Source organism: Microcebus murinus, chromosome 11 (genome assembly GCF_040939455.1).
Source record: "Microcebus murinus isolate Inina chromosome 11, M.murinus_Inina_mat1.0, whole genome shotgun sequence".
In the NCBI taxonomy this organism is placed as follows: Eukaryota; Metazoa; Chordata; class Mammalia; order Primates; family Cheirogaleidae; genus Microcebus; species Microcebus murinus.
In genome coordinates, this window is record NC_134114.1 from 101,234,407 (window position 1) to 101,254,076 (window position 19,670).

General features: G+C 35.8%; 1 long non-coding RNA gene across 3 annotated transcripts in view; it reads left to right on the forward strand.

The window, feature by feature from the left end:
* Positions 1 to 2,189: 2,189 nt before the first annotated feature.
* The window catches only part of LOC105870028 (uncharacterized), a 61,047-nt gene continuing 43,566 nt past the window's right edge, over positions 2,190 to 19,670 (forward strand). Inside the window, exons 1-4 of one of the 3 annotated variants that reach the window (XR_012921738.1) lie at positions 2,190 to 3,468; positions 4,458 to 4,553; positions 4,868 to 4,946; positions 5,062 to 9,115. This is a non-coding gene — a long non-coding RNA (uncharacterized LOC105870028). Of the gene's footprint in view, positions 3,469 to 4,457; positions 4,554 to 4,867; positions 9,116 to 19,670 lie in introns of those variants that run through there. The other 2 variants (XR_012921739.1, XR_012921737.1) reach the window with 2 other exon arrangements.

Sequence of the window (19,670 nt, forward strand, 5' to 3'; positions counted from 1 at the left end):
GTGAGCCACCACACTGGCCTCAGTGCAATGGCTCTTTTTCAGACATACCTCTTATTTGGAGGCAATTTTCAATGGAGTTCCAGAATTTAGCTTTGGGAATTCTACCTGGGGAAGGACATAGAAAAAATCTCTTCAATTTTGGTTGAAGAGCAATGATTACATTTTCACAAGAAAAGCATTGTAGAAAAGTTTGGTGGATTAAAAAGATTTAGCAAAATATCACTTTCTTCTTTGTGCAGGGTGAAGAATTTTTGTCAGTGGATAACTCTGTTCTGTGTCCTGTTACCTGGATGTTAGAGTCAATGGTGAATTCTATGAGATGGGATATGACAACTCATAGAAGTGTTCACTATGACTGTTTGCTAAATGATTTGTTACCATGGAAATAATCATAAAATGACCTGCTTATTGTCTGAGAGGACTAGATACTTTTGATTTTCCTGTTGATATATAAAATTTAAATGTCTTGCAATTTCTGTGGTAGTATGGTAGATATATTTTGGTTTTTGTCCATGATTCCTGGCTCTCAGTTCGTATAAGCTTTATTATTTCCTAACTGATTAGAGCAATAAGAGTATCTTTTGTTAAAGTATTTGGTGTTTTGTTTTTTTAGTTCCTGAATTAGCTCCTGAATGGGAAAGTGAAAGACAATTTAGTATTATTTATAAGCCTTACCAAACATGCCTGAGCTTATTTTAATGACGGAGTTTGTTTTGTTTTGTTTTGTTAATCCCCTAGAAACCACTGGATGGGGGGCTGGTTGCCAGGAATAAGCCATGTGCTTAGAGGGATGGATTATTTTCAGTCCTACTCCCATTAGGGAGAGGATAGGGGCTGAAGGATAGGTTGATTGAAAATGGTCTATGGTTAAATTAATTCTGCCCATAAGAAGAGCCTTCAATAACAAGAACACAAAAGGACAGGGTTTGGGGAGCTTCCAGATAGCTGAACATGGGGTGGCTTCTGGAAGGGTGTAAGCCCTGCAAGAGCTTGAAATCTCCACAACCCTTCCCCTATACCTTGCCATATGTATCTCTTCATCTGGTTGTTTATTTACATCTTTTAGGATATCCTTTAAAGTAAACCAGTAAACATAAGTAACTGTTTCTCTGAGTTTTGTGAGTTGGTCTAGCAAATTAATCAAATCTACAGAGAGGAATGTGGATTTCCAACTTGAAGCTGGTTGGTCAGAAGTTTTGGAGGCCTGAACTTGCATCTGGTGTCCCAAGAATGGACAGTCTTGTGGGACTGAGTCCACAACTTGTGTGATTTGATGCCATCTCCACGTAGACAGTAACAGAATAGAACTGTTTTTGAAGGTGTTTAGCTGGGGTGACTCCTGCAAAATTGATTGCTTGTTTGGTGGTAGGGAGAAATTTGCACACATTTGGTCACAGAAGTCTTCTGCATTGATGTGGTATGAGAGAAGAGGACAAACATTTGTGGTTTCACTTTTTGCCCTGTAGAATTTCCTTCCCTTCTATAAACATAAACACTGATTTTAAATGATTTTGCTGGATTCTAGAAAGACTGGGTATTTTCTTATTTATAATTAATTGAATAGTCCTGACTGAGAAGCAGAGACATGAGCCCATTGATTCCAAGACAAGGACAATCTTGAGCTTGCAAAAGGAGATCATTTAAGGCGCAGATATTTTTTTCTGGGGAGGATCCCTGCTAGGTGTTTAACTGCATATAGTTGGGTTTTGGTGTTTTTTTATTCAGTGTAACTTTTTCTGTTTCTAATTGGCATGTTTAGACAATTTATAGTCAAAGTAATTATTGAGTCAAGCCTACACTCTTGGTATTTGTTTTCTACTCATCCCATCTGGTCTAGTGTTTGTTATGTTTTTCCTCTCTTTTCCTGCCTTCTTTTGGATTATTTGAGTACTTTTCAGTAGTCTCTTTCATATTCTCTGTTGGCTTATTAACTATATCTCCTTTTGCTGGTGGTTGCCAATGGCATTGACAACGTGTAACTGCATTTTATCAAAATCTATCTTGAAATAATATAACAGTCCAGACATGATACAAAGAACCTTAAAAGAGTGTACTTCTATTTCTTTTTCCATCCTTTCTGCCATCACTCTCACACATTTTATTTCACCATGTTATACACTCCATAATATGTGGCTCTAATTTCTGCTTCAAATGACAAATTTTATTTTAAGGAATTTTTAAATGAAATAAGCATTAGTGATTTATATTTAAGTTTCTTATGGTGATCATGAAAATGCATTTCTCAGATATACTACTTTAGGAAGTGCGAATGACTGACGACCCCTGTTGCCGCAGTCTGAAATCAGTTACTGCCACATTTGTGCTGGTGCAAACGTGTGCAGAAGCCAGCCAGGGTTACCCGGACAGACTAGCATTCGGGATTGCACAAGAGGTCAGGAGATGCTGTGGGCTTCCACGTGTGCACAGTCACAGCACTGCAACAAGCAGCTCCATCCCGAGGCCTGGGGAGCAGGGACGGTGTTGAGGGGCTCCCCTCTGCAGTCCACTGAAAGGGAGGTGGGAATCCAGCAACTCCTCTGCTCAGGGTGAGGTTCCCACCTCTCTGCCAACGCACAAGCCCCAGCGGCACCTTCCACGGCCAGAGCTGCCTGGAGATGGTCCCACGACCAGCGAGCAGGCAGGCTCCCACCGCTGCGCTGAGGCAGAGGCAACAAGGGCTGATGCTGGGGCGGGGTCCGGCCCGAGGGTCCTGCTCTGATCTCTCCAGCCCGCGGTGCGCACCGCGGGGCGAGGCCGCGGCCTGTGGCGGCGCTCCTCTCCCTGCCTGAGCACGCCGCCTCGCCCGCGCTCCTTCGCAGAGACTCGGATCCCAGCAGGCGCTGGCGCCAGGAAGACGCCGCGTGGACTTGGGCCGTCCGCTGCGCGGCCCCCACCCCGGCGCCCGCACTCGCCACAGCCACGGAAGGACGCGGGTTTACGGCTCAGCGCTCAGCGCTGGCGGCCGCCGCGTGCGTGCAGGCCCTCCCCGCGTTCTCCCGCACTGGCCCACCCCGCGCCACGGCTTCCCGCCTCGCTGGCTGCTTCTCGCGTTCCCTCGAGTTCTCCCTGCGAGAGTTGGGATTGTTTTCTTCCTCTAGGAAGGCGCCTCCCTGCCGGCTCCCTTCAGCGCGGGCCCGAAGCCCGCTCCTCCCTGCGGGGCGCCGGGCTGGAGCGGGGACCCTGCGCCATCCTGCCCCTGTCCCTTGGCGGGGCCGCCTCCCCAGTCGCCAGGGCCGGCGGCATCTGACCTGAGGGACAGCGGGCGCTGACGCAGGGGGCGCCGGTCTGCGCCGGTCTGCGCCGGTCAGCCTCTCGCCCGCCTGAGGCGCGGCCGCCCCACGTCGATTTGGGGGTGGGGGTGGGCACCCGCGCCGGCGCAGAGGTCCAGGAGGACTCGGGTCTCTAGGTGGTGGTCGGGGTTGGAAGGGGGACATGGCTGCTAACTCTGGTCACCATGGGAACTCGGAGGTTGGTCTCAATTTAGATCCGGGCTGGGCGGGGTCGGTGGGCTGCTGCGGACGGAGGGTGGCGAGGGCCGAGGCGGGGTGGGGGCCTCGCCCTGAGCGCCTCCTCTGTCCCTGGGGACTCAGGGCGGGAGAGGGATCCTGGTGGTGGCCAGGCCTGGGGGGCTGCGCCCCTGTTCCCTGTCAAAGCTGGCAGGAGGGATGCACCGACAACTGGTAGAGTTCCCTTGGGGTGAACGCAGCCCCGAGCAGCAGCAGGATTCCATCTGGATCGGGTTTCTTTGGAAGGGTTGGCTGAGCTACTGCACTTGGATTGTTCAGCTGTCTTGGGAATTGGTGTTGGTGTTTCTAGCCATGTCCTTCTACCTCCCTACTCTACAGCATAAGACATTCTGATATTTGGCCATTTTTTCCGCTTGTGGTCGTGGTGCCCTTTCTAAAGCACTGCCCTTGTAAATCATGTAATGGAATGTGACACTGAGCCAGCTGGTTAGTTGTGTGTGGTTTCTGTGGGGACCTGCATCCACTTTCCATGCATGGCTGGCCTAGTCTAGACAGTGGGTGAAACCTCTGGCCGGGATAAGGTGAGAGGGTATAGAGGAAGAACAGCTTTCGTGAGACACCTGAACTCCACTCATGGCTGTCTGTGACTATAGTGTCAGTTTAATCAGGTATCCCTAGGGCTGTTTTTAGAGGTGTTAATTATATAAGATTGAATGTAGAGAGTAATTATCTGGATAATTCAAGTCGAATAAAACTTAATTTTACCACAAATTTTAGGTCATTGGAAAAAGTCTGAATTGTATTTATATACCACTTAGAAAAGTATTATTTTTTACGTTATAACAATAAAAAAACCTATTTGGAAGGAGGGATTCCCAAATGTGGAAACATTTAAATTTAAAGGTTCATTAAATTTTTATGTGATTTAAAATTTTTAGTGTCTGTGTCTTTGCTTTAACTGTTTTTTCCTCCCCTTGTCTTTCCTTGAAGGCCAGTTTGGGACCTCTCCTGCCTAGGAAATAGAGTAGTGACTGCTCTGATGACACTTTGGGGTATAAATAAGAGATTTCATCTCCAGTGTTGAAGGTAAGGCTGGACAGGTAATCAGCAATAATCATGGTCATGATGGTGTTTTTCCCAAATATTTAAAACACAACAACATTTAACCTCTTTGTTCTCTGACCATAAAAAAATGACTCCATATACAACTTTTTTATACTTGCTATCCTGTTTTTTAAACTTTTCCATTTTAGATGTTATACTTTTATCTGCCTACTGAAATTGTAGGCTTCTTGATAGGCAAAGATGGGGGATACAAAACTTGTTGAATTGGATTGAAAATCAACTTTTACTTACTTTACAAACCACATGGTCTTCATTTATTTATTTTTCCTCAACAGAAAATGAAAGCATTAGTAGGAGGAGTGTTCCATCTCTTCTCCCAGATAAAGCCCTGCAAGAACAGTCGGGTACCAGCATGTAAGTGCAAAGCCTTGTGCTACACATCTGATATGTGCTTGGAACTTTATGTTAGATGAATAGTTCTCAGATCCCACTTTTCATGTGTGGGTGTTTTTTGTTTGTTTTCTTCTAGCACCGACATTCTCTGTTTAGTCATAGAAAACATGACTGCTGTCCTGAGGTTATTTAATAAGACCTCTTCTTTGTGGGAATCATACCGCCTTTTAGAGCTGGTGTGTAAGCTTGGTTGGTTTAAAACTCATTCAATAGTGAATCTCACATCACATAGTACACAAATATGCCAGTTTCATATTTTATCAAAGTATATTTGTAGAAATAATTGTAAATCAGAATACCAAAAAATGAATGCTGTACACAAAATATTGCTTATTTTTTATCATAAGGTGATGCCTGTGCATGAATAAGGTCATTTTCCTAACCAGTTTTAGATATGAAGAAGATAAGCAGATTGAGATTATAAAAAATGGAATATTGATTTCTTCTAGATATTATTGGTTAAATTAGTAAAATTTGAAGTGGGAAAACAGGCCAAATGTGTAATAAAGTGGCCATCTTACCTATTGTGGCTAATTACTATTTCAGTGGATATTCTAAGGGTCTTTCATAATGTGTAGAAATTTAATGTATATTCAATTATTAATTTATTCATTCATTTTTAAATGGCATTTTTAACTCATAGCATTTTTTGTGTGTTCAGATGAATCCTGTGATGACTTTCCTCTAAGCTGTGAATCCTTTTATGTAAAGTGAAGTCTTCATCTTTATTTAAAGTGAGGGCATACCTATAGCTATGACATTTTTGTGAATGATGTGTTATTTTAACATAAAATCTATATAAAGGTATAGAAGATTTTTAGTGCCACAATAGACTATATATCCAAATCCCATTAAATGGAACATATCAAAATACTTGGGTGACTTTCTTCCCAGTACTCAGCAAGTTCTCTCTAATCAGTACTCTTTCTGACCCATCCCATCCCCAAAAGACTTAAGCTTTAGTCATCGGTTTGATTAGGAATGTAGATTCCTTTTAATAGGTGCCTAATGAAAATAGTTTAAGTAGAATTGGTATTAATAATTTTTTGAATGATTGGTAGAATTCAGCTGTGAAACCATTGGGTCTTGGAATTTGATTTGATAGGAGACTTTTTATTACTGCTTTTATTACTTATTATTTGTTTATTTAGGTTTTGTGTTTCTTCTTGGTTCAATCTTGGTAGGTTTTATATGTCTAAAAATTCACCCAATTATTTTCATATATTTGCTCATAGTTTCTAATGACCATTTGAATTTCTACAATGTCATTTCTAATGTCTCTTTTTCATCTGTATTTATTTAGTTTTCTCTCATTTTTTTCTTAGCAATCTGGCTAAAGTTGTGTCGAATTGTTTATTTTTTTTTTAAAAAACCCAACTTTTTATTTTATTGATATTTTGTTTTTTAGTTTCAATTTTATTTATTTCAGCTCAGATCATTGTTATTTCTTCTACTAATTTTGGGTTTGGTTTGCTCTTGTTTTTCTGTTTCTGTGAGATGCATTGAGGTTGTTTATTTAAAGCTTTTTTACTTTTTACATGTAGGCACTTACTGCTATAATCTTCCCTCTTATTACTACTTTTCCTGTATCTGACAGGTTTTGAAATGTGTTTTCACTTTCATTTGTTTTGAGAAATTTAAACAATTTTTAAAAAATCTTTTGACATACTAGTTGGTCATTCAGCAGAATATTGTTTAATATCCATTTGTTTGTGTATTTTCCAATGTTTTTCTTGTTATTGATTTCTAGTTCTATTCCATTATGGTTAGAGAAAATGCTTGGTATAATTTCAATTTTTTTGAATTTTTAAGACTTGTTTTCTGGCCTAACATATGGTCTATCCTTGAGAATAATCCATGAGCTAAGAATAACAATAAGTATCTTTCAGCTGTTGGTTGAAGCATTCTGTAAATATCTATTAGGTTTATTTGATTTATTGTGTAGTTTAAATCCAATGTTTCTTTGTGGATTTTCTGTCTGGATGATCTGTCCAATACTGAAAGTGGAGTTTTGAAATATCCAATAATTATTGTATTGACGTCTGTCTCTCTCTTTAGCTCTTATAATATTTGCATTGTATATGTGTGTGTGCTCTAATTTTGGGTGCATATATATTCAGAATTGTTATATCCTCTGGCTGAATTGACTCCTTTATCAACATATAATGATATTCTTTGTCTCTTTTTACAGTTTTTGTCTTGGAAGTTATTTTATGTGATAAAAAGATAGCTACTACTCCTTTTTTGTATCCTTTTGCATGGAAAATGTTTTTCCATCCCTTTTAGTTCGTGTTTGTCTTTACAAGTTAAGTGTGTTTCTTGTACAATATTCAACTTTAAGACAGTGTGGAACAAAAGTCAAATATATATCAGCCATATGTATATTGCCCATAAAACTTTCTGTGTGTTTGCCTGTATAAATATTGCTACTGTTTTGTTAATGAATTGTCCTTTTTTTCTTGGTTGGTAGTTAATTGTTATTTTAACCTGTCTAGGTGAGTAGTCATAGATATTGTCTTAATGCCAAAATGTTTTATTTTTTAATATTTTTATTATTATTATTTTTCCTTCATATTATGGGAGTACAAATATTGTTAAGGTTACATATCTTGCCCCTGTCCCCCCTCTCCCACCCCGCTATGCCAGGGCTTCTAGCGTGTCCAGCCTCCAGGTGGTACACACCGCACCCACTGTGTAAGTACATACCCTTCTCCTCTTCCCTCCTTCCTACCTGCCCACTTCCCGATTACTGCAAATTAGTGCCAAAATGTTTTTATTGGTGAAAATATATTTTTGCAAATATTTGTGATTTGAAGATAATTTTTGAAAAGTTTCATAACTCTTTTTGGTAATATTGTTTATTTTTCTTTGTAAAAAACACATAACATGGAATTTATGGTCTGAAATATTTTAATTATACAGCTCAGTCATATTAAGTATATTGACATTGTTATAAAACACACACCTCTAGAACATTTTTATCTTGCAAAACTAAAACTAAATATGCATGAAACAACTACCCATTTTTCCTATTGTCTTGTTCTTTACAAACACAATTCTATTTTTTAAAATGTAACTAGATATTTTATATAAGTGAATTCATACTGTATCTGTATTTTGGGGTGGGGGGGCTTATATTATTTAGCATAATGTCAAAATTATCTTATTGTAGATGTTAGAGTTCCTGCTTTTTAAAAGCTAAGTAATTGCTTCGTTATTTTTATATACAAGTTATATTTATTCATTATATGAGAGAAGATTGTATTGGCTTTTGTGAATAATGCTACAGTAAATATGGATGTGCAAATAACTCTTCATTTGATCATATATGTGAGGGTTTTATATCTGTCCTACATTCTGTTTTATTTGCCTAGTTTCTGCTTTTGAGCTAGTATCAAACTGCTTTGATTACTCTACATATATAACATGTCTTGAAATCAAATGTGATGCCTCCACATTGTTCCTCTTTTTGAAGACTGTTGAACTATTTATGGTTCCCTGACATTCCAGATAAATTTTGAATTGCTTTTTCTATTTCTGAAAAAGAATGACATTAAGAATTTAAAGGGACTACGTTGAATCATTTGGGACAGTATGGATAACTTCCCAATGTTAAGTCTCCTAATTCTCAAGAGCATGCTCAAGAGTGTGTCATTTAATTACCGTTTATCTGTGGATTTTCCAGTTTTCCTTTTGTTACTGATTTCTAGTTTCATTCCCTTTTGGTCATAAAAGTCTATAATATTTTAATTTTTTAAAAATTGCAAAAATACATATTTTGTTGCCTAACGTTGCTCTATCCAGGAGAATTTTTTATGATCTGTTTGTGTATTCTGCTAGTATATTCTGATTGTGTATTCTGCTACTGTTGTGTAGAGTATTCTCTATTTGTTTATTAGGTATAATGTTTATAGTGCTTTCAAGTCCTCTGTTCCTCATTAATATTGTGACTTGCTTTATTATTCATTACTGATATTGGGGCATTGAGGTGTCCTACTGTTATTATATTGCTGTATATTACTTGCTTCAGTTTTGTCAATGTTTGCTTTATGTATTTGGCAGCCCTAATTCTCATTCTCTCTTTCTCTTTCTCTCTCTCTCTCTCTCTCTCTCTCACACACACACACACACACAATAAATCATAGGTTCCCAGTGAATGAACCTTTATATTATTATTTAATATCATTCTTTGTCTTTTGTGACAGTTTTGATGTAAAGTATACTTTATGATATAGGACAGTTTTTGCCTCAAAATATATTGCGCCTAACTGGACTTTCATCTGCTCTCATTCGATTACCATTTGCATGGAATGTATTTCTGTCCAGCCACTTTCAGTTCATTTTTTTCTTTAGCTCTAAGGTGAGTCTCTAGTAGATAGTATGTATATGGATCTTGGTTTTTTTATTTTCTTAGATACCTTTATTCAGTTTATATCTTTTGATTGGGAAGTTTAGTTCATGAATGTTTAAATAGTTTTCTGAACTGAAATGGCTTATTATTGCCAATTTATTAATTATTTTCTTTGATTCTTGTAGCTGTTTTGCCCCTCTTTTTCTCTCTTTCTGTCTTCCTTTGTGTCTCATTGAATTTTATAGTCATAGGCTTTGACTCCTTTCTTATTTTATTATTAATACTTTAGTGTATCTCTATAGGTATTTTCATTGTGGTTACCATGAGGATTACAGAAAAAACCTCTTATAGTTACAATATATTTTAAACTGTTAACAACTTAAATTAGTTGCATGTAAAAATTCTTCCTCATTACATCTGCCCTCAACTTTGTTATTGATATCACTAATTATATCTTGTTATATTATATACCCATTAACTGTGGGTTGATGATTATTTTTACATCTTTGTCTTCAAATTTTAGAGCATGAGTAAAAGTGTTTTCTGAACCATATTATAATACTACAGAATTTTTTTTTAGGTGTACGTGCATATCTTTGTCAGAGAGTTATTTACTTTCATATAATTTTGTGTTTTCTTGTATCATTTTATATTTAATGAAAGGGGCTCCCTTGGGCATTTCTTACGGGGCAGATCTAGTGGTGATAGATTTTTTTTGTATCTAGTTATCTTTGAATGTTTTTATTTTTTCATTATTTGGAAGGGGAATTTTGCTGAATATAGGAATTCCACTATGATGTTTTTTGTTTTGTTTTATTTTTCAGCATTTGACTATATCACCTAACATTTTTCTGGCATACAAAGTTTCTATTGATAAATTCACCAGTCATCTCATAGGATCGGGCTTATAGATGACACATCATTTTTCTTTTGCTGCTTTCAGGTTCTTTGTCTTTTCTTGTGTGTGATTTTCAAAACTTTGCTTATAATCTGTCTTCTTATGGTTCCCTTTATGTTTATCCTAGCTGATGTATGTTGAGCTTCTTGATTTTTTGTGTGTCTTTTTTCTTACATTTGAGAATTTCTCAGTCATTTATTATTGTATTTTTCAGCTTCAGAATTTGTTTCTTTTTATACATTTTTATTGATAGTCTCACTGTCCTGATTTCATTTAGTTGTCTGTGTTGTTCCTACTTCACTCATTGAACATCATTCACATGGTTATTTTCAATTTTTCATGTAATTTATACATCTCCATTTTTACAATTGATTTCTGATTATTTATTTTGTTTTTTTGATTGGCCTGTGTTACCCAGATAATTAGTATATGTTGTAATCTGTGGGTTAGATTTGGAGATTTTTAAAAAAGCCACCTGTCACAACATTTGTAGAGTGGCTTTGTCCTTGGAGAACCTGACACAAATTGACTGAATTAGGGATTGTGGTAGCCACGCAAATCTGTCCTCAGGATGTTTCTTCTGTGAAATTGTGTGTTTATTTTCCAGTTAATGAGATTTCCTCAAGTTTCTTTTTACAAGCCTTCAAATTTTAGAGCATGAGTAAAAGTGTTTTCTGAACCATATTATAATACTACAGAATTCTTTTTTAGGTGTACGTGCAAACTTGAGGAACTTGAGGAAATCTCATTAACTGGAAAATAAATCAGTTACTATGCCAGTTGTCTGTCTGTGATGCTGAAGTTTCCCTGCTGCTGTAACAATCATTTACTTTTGGTTTCAGCACACCTAGATTGTTTTCCAAAGTACAGCAGTATTCCTTTCAGCACTGTGTGGGAACAGAAACCAGTGTTTGGAAAGGCCCACAAAAGACAGAAGTATGGACATGTCCCATTATTTTTTCTCTTCTGTGGAAGAAGCCAGAAGTTGGGAGTTTACTCCTATATGTACCATGCTGTATTAAGGAGGAGGAAGGGCTGTGGTGGGTAAATGTGACATTTTTCCCCTTCTGTGTGGGTATTGGCATTGTACTTCACCCGGAGTGCTGCAAACTGTTAGGGTGTCTGTAATTCTCACAAAGGCAATTTTGTCAGTATGTTTTTGTTACTTGTATATCTATAAAGTAATTAGGGCCTATGGTATTTTATTATGCCATATTTCTAATGTGCTTAGTATAATTTTATATACGATTTGTAATGTATATACTTCTGTGTCTGAAGAAACTTGTTATTTTTATTAATTTCAGCTATGTCTTCTAATTATACTCAAGACCATTTGCCAGAGGATGGCATAAAATATTCATTTCAGAAAGAGATACTGAGAAGATATATAAGCTGTGCCTTTCAGAATTTAAACTTAAGGAAAGACTGGGAAAATGTGGGTGAGTGTAAGGGGCAAAATGAATGTTATAATAAAATTAAAGAATTTTCAACAACTACCCATAGGAAAAACTTTCAATGTAATGAATGTATGAAAGTCTTTAGAAAATTGTCAAATCTAAATAGACACAATTTAAGACCAGCTGTATGTAGAGAAGAAAGCTTACAAATGTAAAAATGTAGAAAAGCTTTTAACCAGTATTCACACTCTACTGAACATAAGAGAATTCATATTGGAGAGAAGTCTTACAAATGTAATGAATGTAGCAAAGTCTATAAATCTTGCTCAAACCTTTCTCAACATAAGAAAATTCATACTGGAGAAAACTCTCACAAATGTGAAGAATATGGCAAAGCAGTTAACATGTGTTCAAACCTTTCTAGACATAAGATAATTCATACCAGAATAATAATAATACCATACATGATACCATACCATATAATCTTACAAATGTGAAGAATGTGGCAGAGCCTTTAAATAGTGCTCGAATCTTTATAGAAATAAGAAAATTAATTCTAGATAGAAACTATGCAAATATAAAGATATTAGCAAAGTATTTCCCCAGTCCTCTTACCTTACCATATATGAGAGAATATATTTAAGTTTAAAAGGAGAAGAATTTTTTTTGGTGAGTTGTAATTACATTCAAAGAAAGCTTGTTTTGCATTAAAAGAATTTTATTTTATTTTTTATTTATATTTATTTATTTATTTTTTAGTCAGAGTCTCACTCTGTTGCCTGTGCTAGAGTGCCGTGGCATCAGCCTACCTCACAGCAACCTCAAACTCTTAGACTCAAGCAATCCTTCTGCCTCAGCCTCCCAGGTAGCTGAGACTACAGGCATGTGCCACCATGCCCAGCTAATTTTTTCTATATATTTTTAGTTGACCAATTAATTTCTTTCTATTTTTGTTAGTAGAGACAGAGTCTTGCTCTTGCTCAGGCTGATTTCAAACTCCTGATCTTGAGCGATCCACCCAGAGTGCTAGGATTACAGGCGTGAGCCACCATGCCCAGCCCCAAATTAAAAAGAGCATCATACATTCTATTATAAAGAAATCTGTACCTGAATGTTTATGGCAGCACAATTCACTATTGCAAGGACATGGAAACAATCCAAGTGCCCGTCAATTCTTGAGTGGACAATTGAAATTTGGTATATGTTGACAATGGAATACAACTCAGTTCTAAGAAATGACAGCCAGCTAGCACTGCTTATACTATCCTGGATTAAGCTAAAGCCCATTATCCAAAGTGAGGCAACACAAGATCAGGAAAATGGGCTCCACATGTACTCGCCATCAAATTGGTACTGACTAATTAAAACTATGGTGCTCAAATGGTGGTGGTGTTCACCAGGGATTGGGGGGTGTAGACCCACATCTAAGGGATGTGGTGAACATTGTGGAGGGGAAGGGCATACCTCTAACCCTTGCTAGGGAGAGGCAAAGATATAAAATGTAACCAAAATGTCAAAAAAAACCAAACCCAAAAATATTTATCAAGTGTCAGGTAGGTGGGAAGGGGAGGAAGGGGTGGGTGTATACTTATATAATGAGTGCGATGCACACCACCATGGACGATGGGCTAGAAGCTCTGACTGGGGGGTGGGGTGGCAAGGGCAATATATGTAACCTTAACAATATTTGTACCCCATAATATGAAATAAAAAAATAATTTTAGATTTTGTAAATTAAATATTGATGGACTTCAACTCTCAAATTACTTGATACTATCCCTTTATTTCTAGTGTTTCTGTGAAAGCATCTAGCAGTTTTTGCTACATCAAATCTATGAAAGTTCCTTCTGAATTTGGTGGGCATCATTGATATACTCTTCCAAGGAAATTAAGGACACTGAGATGTTAGATGCCTGAGTAAACTCTAAATGGAGAGGCTCTTTGTGATTGACTAGTGATGTATGAGATAGAATAGTTTCCTGCATTACAGTAAAAGAGAAAGATTTTGAATTTTAGCATTAAATTGTTTTACCAAGTACATATGAAGGTAATAAAATACAATAGATTTTGTAATGCTTCTTTTAAGTGTATGTGTGAACTTAATTTGTTTTGATGAAAAAAGTTAATGTGTTGACTGTTGAGCATTGAATGAAGTGCTTAGTGTTGCACATGCTATGGGTCTGGACGTATGTAATGATATTCCCCCACCATACAGCATCGGACAGAGTGGTTTCAGTGCCCTAAAAGTCCTCTGTGCTCTACAGAGCACAGAGTCCTCTGTGCACTACAGATCTTTTTTACTGTCTCCATAATTTTGCCTTTTACAGAAGGTCATATGATTGCAATCAAGCAGTCAGTATGTAGCCTTCTTAGACTGGCTTCTATCACTTAGCAGTATGCACTTGGCCCACCTTTTTCAAGGTTTTAGGTAACTCATATTAACAATATACTATTGAATAACATAGTAGAATAACATTTTTAATAATCTTTATTCTAATAGACTTTAAACTTCAAATAAAAGAATATTTTTTCATAGATCATATTTTTATTCTTTATGTAACTAAAGGATTACACAGCCATTATGATGGTTATAATGGATGTTATGCAGGAGTATAATAAAAATCCATTCATTTCTGGATGGATTTTTCAAATTTTGTAAATGACTATTTACAAAATTTTATCCTACATTTTTTTTGAACATGTGACCTCCCTGGCCTGCAAAACACATAAAAACTTTTATTTTTGATTAACATGAAGTTAAATATAGAAGTATATTATTATAAAAATAAACTTTAGTTGTAAGAGGACTATGAAGAAAGTAACTATTTGATGTATTTACCTGTTTTGAGAATCAATGAAAAAATATTAGAACAAAACAGATAATTTACTAGCAAACTAGAAACCTCAAATATTCTGAAAATAAATATATTTTCTCTGCTTTGTATTGAATTTATTTCCTTAAAATCTAAAGCTCCTGGTTCAGAACCTTCCCCATGAAAATCTTCTGTTTTAATTGACTCTTACTCATTGTAGATTTAATACATAGTTATTTTCTTTCAAAGTTTATGAAGTATTTTTTATATGATCTGCTCAGGGATTATTGGCATTATTTTTATGAAATTTAATTGTGCTCACAAAACAATTTGAAGATATGAGTAATTCCACAATGAGTATGTTAATTTGCATTAATTAGTACATTCTAATTTTTTTCTGAATTAGAAAAAACTTTAAGCTATTTTTTCTTTAGATATTATTCCTTTTACTTTTTATAATTGATAACTGTATTGGTTGACTTAATTGTGTCAACTTGTCTAGGTAAAACTGGGGAGACTTCATAAGTCATGTAGCTGTTTTGACTTATATTTGAAGTGGACAAATCCAAGACAGCACTAGCTGTGTAATAGATGCCCCATAATTAGCAGTAAGTATTTATGTTGGAATTAGTTTATGGCTCCAGGTAAGAGATAGAATACAGTCATGTGAAGAAGTGGTATTGATTCTGCTTGTAGAGAGAGGACATCTGTTCCTGTGCTACCCAGTTGACTCTGTCTGAATTTAGAAAGAGTAATTCTGCTTTTTTCATTTTATAACTACCTTCAGTTTCTTGGTATATCTTTTTGTTCATTGCCAGCAAAGCATACATCTCAGCTGTTTTTCTTTGCTTTTGTTATGGCTACAGTCTTCTTACTGTTCTCCCCATTCCATGTCATTTCACATAGTACATTTTAGGTTTTAATGAGAAGTTTGGATTTTTTAATGTGGTAAAGATTGTTTTTATCTGGAGAGTTTGAGAGCATTTCTAGTTTAGAAATGAAACATTCTGATAACATGATTGAAATAAGAAAGATGTAATGTCAGTGGACCAGACGATTAAATCAGGCAATTAGCATTTTTTATAAAGAAGGAGAATGTTATTATTTCCTAAAACAAAGTGTGGTAAATATAAAATTAGTTAGACTAGATAAAGCATTAATAACAGTGGGTCTTACATATTGTAAATGCTATGTAAGAAAGCACATGAGCATTTGGAAGTCTATTAAGATTAAACATTTTAAAAATAAATTCTTCAGGAAAGTTAATAGTAAGTGATGAATTTTGAGTTTAGTTTTTTAAATGAAATTCTTACAGTATAACTTATGTTTCTATGCATAATCTTCTCTTTTAGTGTGTATGTTAAGTTTGAACAATAAGAGAATGACTTATTTGGATTTAAAATTTAGAATGATCTTCCTTTTCCAGATTGATATTTCAATCTTGAGGAATTGCTCAGTCTTACTTTATTATAGCTTCCTTTATTTTAATGAGAGTAGTTCACAGTCATATTTTTTCATTCTTAGTCACTTAATTGTAGCCAAGTCCTTGTTCATTCTCATTAGAAAAATGAGATTATGACATGTTTTTGGATTGAACCATTCCTTCAGTACTTTAGATGTAAACTATTTTTTCACATTCACAGAGTAGCCGGAGATGGAACCATTAACACTGTCTGCCTCTTGAATGTCTTCTATATCATTGCCATTGGGCCTAAAGTACTTTGGCCACTGCCATGTTCTGTGCTAGGTCCTGTACATGGTGGTAAATATCTGTATTTACCACCATGTGCAGGACCTAGTTTATCAGTCATAAGCATATGCTTATGACTTATCAACTACACATTTTTGATGCAGTTTAGCTAAGCTTATGATGAAGACACAGATTCAGTGTTTGGAATACTGCTATCCTACCATGATATTTTTAAATTAATTTATTAATTTTTAAATTGACAGATAAGATTGTATCATATAAAGCATGATGTTTTGCAGTATATATACATTGTTAGATGCTTAATTCAAGCTACTTAACAAATTCTTTACCTCACATAGTTATTATTTTTGTGATGAGAACACAACTGTCTTAGCATTTTTCAAAGATATATCATTAACTATAGTCACCAGGCTATACAGTAGAGTCCTTGAATTTATTCCTCCTATCTAACTGTAAATATTTTTCCTTCGACAGACATCTTCCCAAACTCCCCTCCCTGCCAGAACACCCCAATCTCTGGTAGTGCCATTCTACTCTCTAATGAGATCAACTTATTTAGATTCCACATAGCCATGAGATCATGGGGTGTTTGTATTTCTGTGCTTGGCTCATTTCAGTTAACATAATATCCTCTAGGTTTATCCATTGGTAGAAAGTGACAGGATCTGGTATGGCTAAATACTATATATTCTATTCTCTTTATATACCACAGTTTTGTTATCCATTAATTCAATGATGGACACTTAGGTTGATTCTGTATCTTGGCTACTGTGAATAGAGCTGCAATAAACATTGGGGTACAAAATGTTTCTTCAACATACTGATTTTATTTTGGGGGATACATACTCAATAGTGTGACTGCTGTATTCTATGCTAGTTTTTATCTTTAGTGTTTTGAGAAATCTCCATACTGTATTCCATAATTTCTGTAATGGTTTACATTCACGCCAACAGCATGCAGATGTTCTCTTTTCTCAACACCTTTGCAACACATAATTATCTTTCACCTTATCAATAATAGTCATTCTAAAAAGAGTAAGTTGATATCATGGTTTAGATTTACCTTTCCCTGATGATTATTGATGTTGAGCATTTTTTCCTCTATTGACCATATGTATATCTTATGTCATTTGATAAATATTTATGTCATTTGCCCCCTTTTAAATAATTACTGGATTTTTATTTTATACTTGAGTTTCTTATATTTTGATTCCCCTTGGCTGGTATAAAATTCACAAATATTTTCTCTCATTTTAGGTTGTCTCATCATTCTGTTGATTGTATCTGGTACTATGTAGGAATGTTGTAGTATGAAGTAATCCTATTTGTCTATTTTTACTTTTGTTGTCTGGGATTTTGAGGCTACGTCCAAAAAATCATGATCCATACCAATGTCATGAAATGATTGCCTTATGTTTTCTTGTAGTAGTTTCAGAAATTCAGGTCTTACCTTTAAGTATGTAATGCGTTTTGAGTTTTGTATATGCTATGAGTGTCTTATTTCATTATTCTGCATGTGGATGTTCAGTTTTCCCAGTACAATTTATTGAAAACATTTTCCCTTTCCTATTGTGTTTTCTTGTCACCTTTGTCTAAAATCAGTTATCTATGTAAAAAAAGGATTTATTATTGGGCCTTCTATTCTATTCCTTTGGCCTATGTGTTTGTTTTTATGTCAGTACCATACTGTTTGGGTTACTATAGCTTTGTAGTATATTTCAAAGTCAAGTGGTGTGATGCAGCAACTTTGTTCTTTTTCGTTCCACTACTTATACTATTCAGGGTCTTTTGTGATATCATATGAATTTTAAGGCTTTTAAAAAAAATTTCAGTGAAAAATGTCTTTGGTATTTTGATGGAGATTGCATTGAATCTACACATTATTTTGTGTAGCATAGACATCTTAGAAATCTCAATTCTGCCAATCTATAACCAAGAGATATATTTCCACTTATCTGTGTTTTCTTCATTTTTTTTTTTTTAACTCAGTGTTCTTTAGCTTTCAGTGTAAAGATGTGTCACTTTTTTGGTTAAAATTATTACTAAGTATATTTTGGGTAGCTATTGCAGATAGGATTGTTTTCTTGATTTCATTTTCAGACAGTTCATTTTTAGTGTATAAAAATGGTAGCATCTTTTTCATATTGACTTTGTTGTGTCCTGCAAGTTTACTGAATTTGCTTAATAGTTCTAAAAGTGTTTTGGTGGCGTTTTTAAGGTATTCTTTCTTTATTCCTTTAATTTTTAATTATTATGGGTACATAATAGCCATGTATCCTTATAGGGTACATGTGATGTTCTGACACAAGCATACAGTGTGAATTAATTAAATCAGGGTAATTGAGGTATCCATTACCTTAGGCATTTAACATTTCTTTGTGTTCGAAATCTAAGAAGATTATACACACACACACACACACACACACACACACACACACACTGTAAACTGGGGCAATTTAACTTCTTTTCTATTCTTAGTGCTTTTTATTTCATTCTTCATTGCTCTGGCTTGGGCAACCAGTACTATGTTGAATAGAAGTGGCAAGAGTGGTCATCCTTGATTTGTTTAAATTGTTAGTGGAAAAGCTGACACCTGTTCCCCATTTACTATGATGTTAGCTGTGAATTTGTCATACATGTCCTTTATTGGGTTAAGGTGCATTAGTTCTATACATTTATTTATTTATTTATTTATTTATTCATTCTTTGAGACAGAGTTTCACTCTGTTGCCAGGCTAGAGTGGTGTGGCGTCAGCCTAGCTCATAGCAACCTCAAACTCCTGGGCTCAAGCAATCCTTCTGCCTCAGCCTCCCGAATAGCTGGGACTACAGGCATGTGCCATCATGCCCGGCTAATTTTTTTTTATATATTTTTAGTTGTCCAATTAATTTCTTTTTATTTTTAGTTGAGATGGGGTCTCACTCTTGCTCATTCTGGTTTCACACTCCTGACCTTGAGCCATCCTCCCAGAGTGCTAGGATTACAAGTATGAACCACCACACCTGGCCTATTCTACACCTTTATTGATGAGTGTTTTTATTATAGGGATGTTCAATTTTGTCAACTCCTTTTTCTGCATGTATTAAATGTCATAGACATTCCTGGGAGTGTTATTCTGGTCAGAATCTGTGTGGATACATCCATATAGAGGAGTCTCCAAAAGCATCATATCTCACATTATGTAGACATGACCTTCTTATAGTGTCTATTGTGTCTGACTTTCTGAATAAAATTAATGCCCAGAAATTTTTCATCTCCTTTACTTACTGAATTATTCCAAAAACCTAGAAAAATGACTTTACAAATTAAGTGATTAATACATATATGTTAAATGAATGAACCCCAACCAGAGTCTTCTCAGATATCTGCATGGGCCTGAGTTCTCCCTTCCAGCACCAAGCAACCCCTGTTCTATGTGTGTCAAGGATAAAGATAAGCTAGAAGTAATCTCAGACCTTTACAAAAGCACAAATAGGTTTGATCTCTATATGTTTTCAAAACATGGAGGTACATG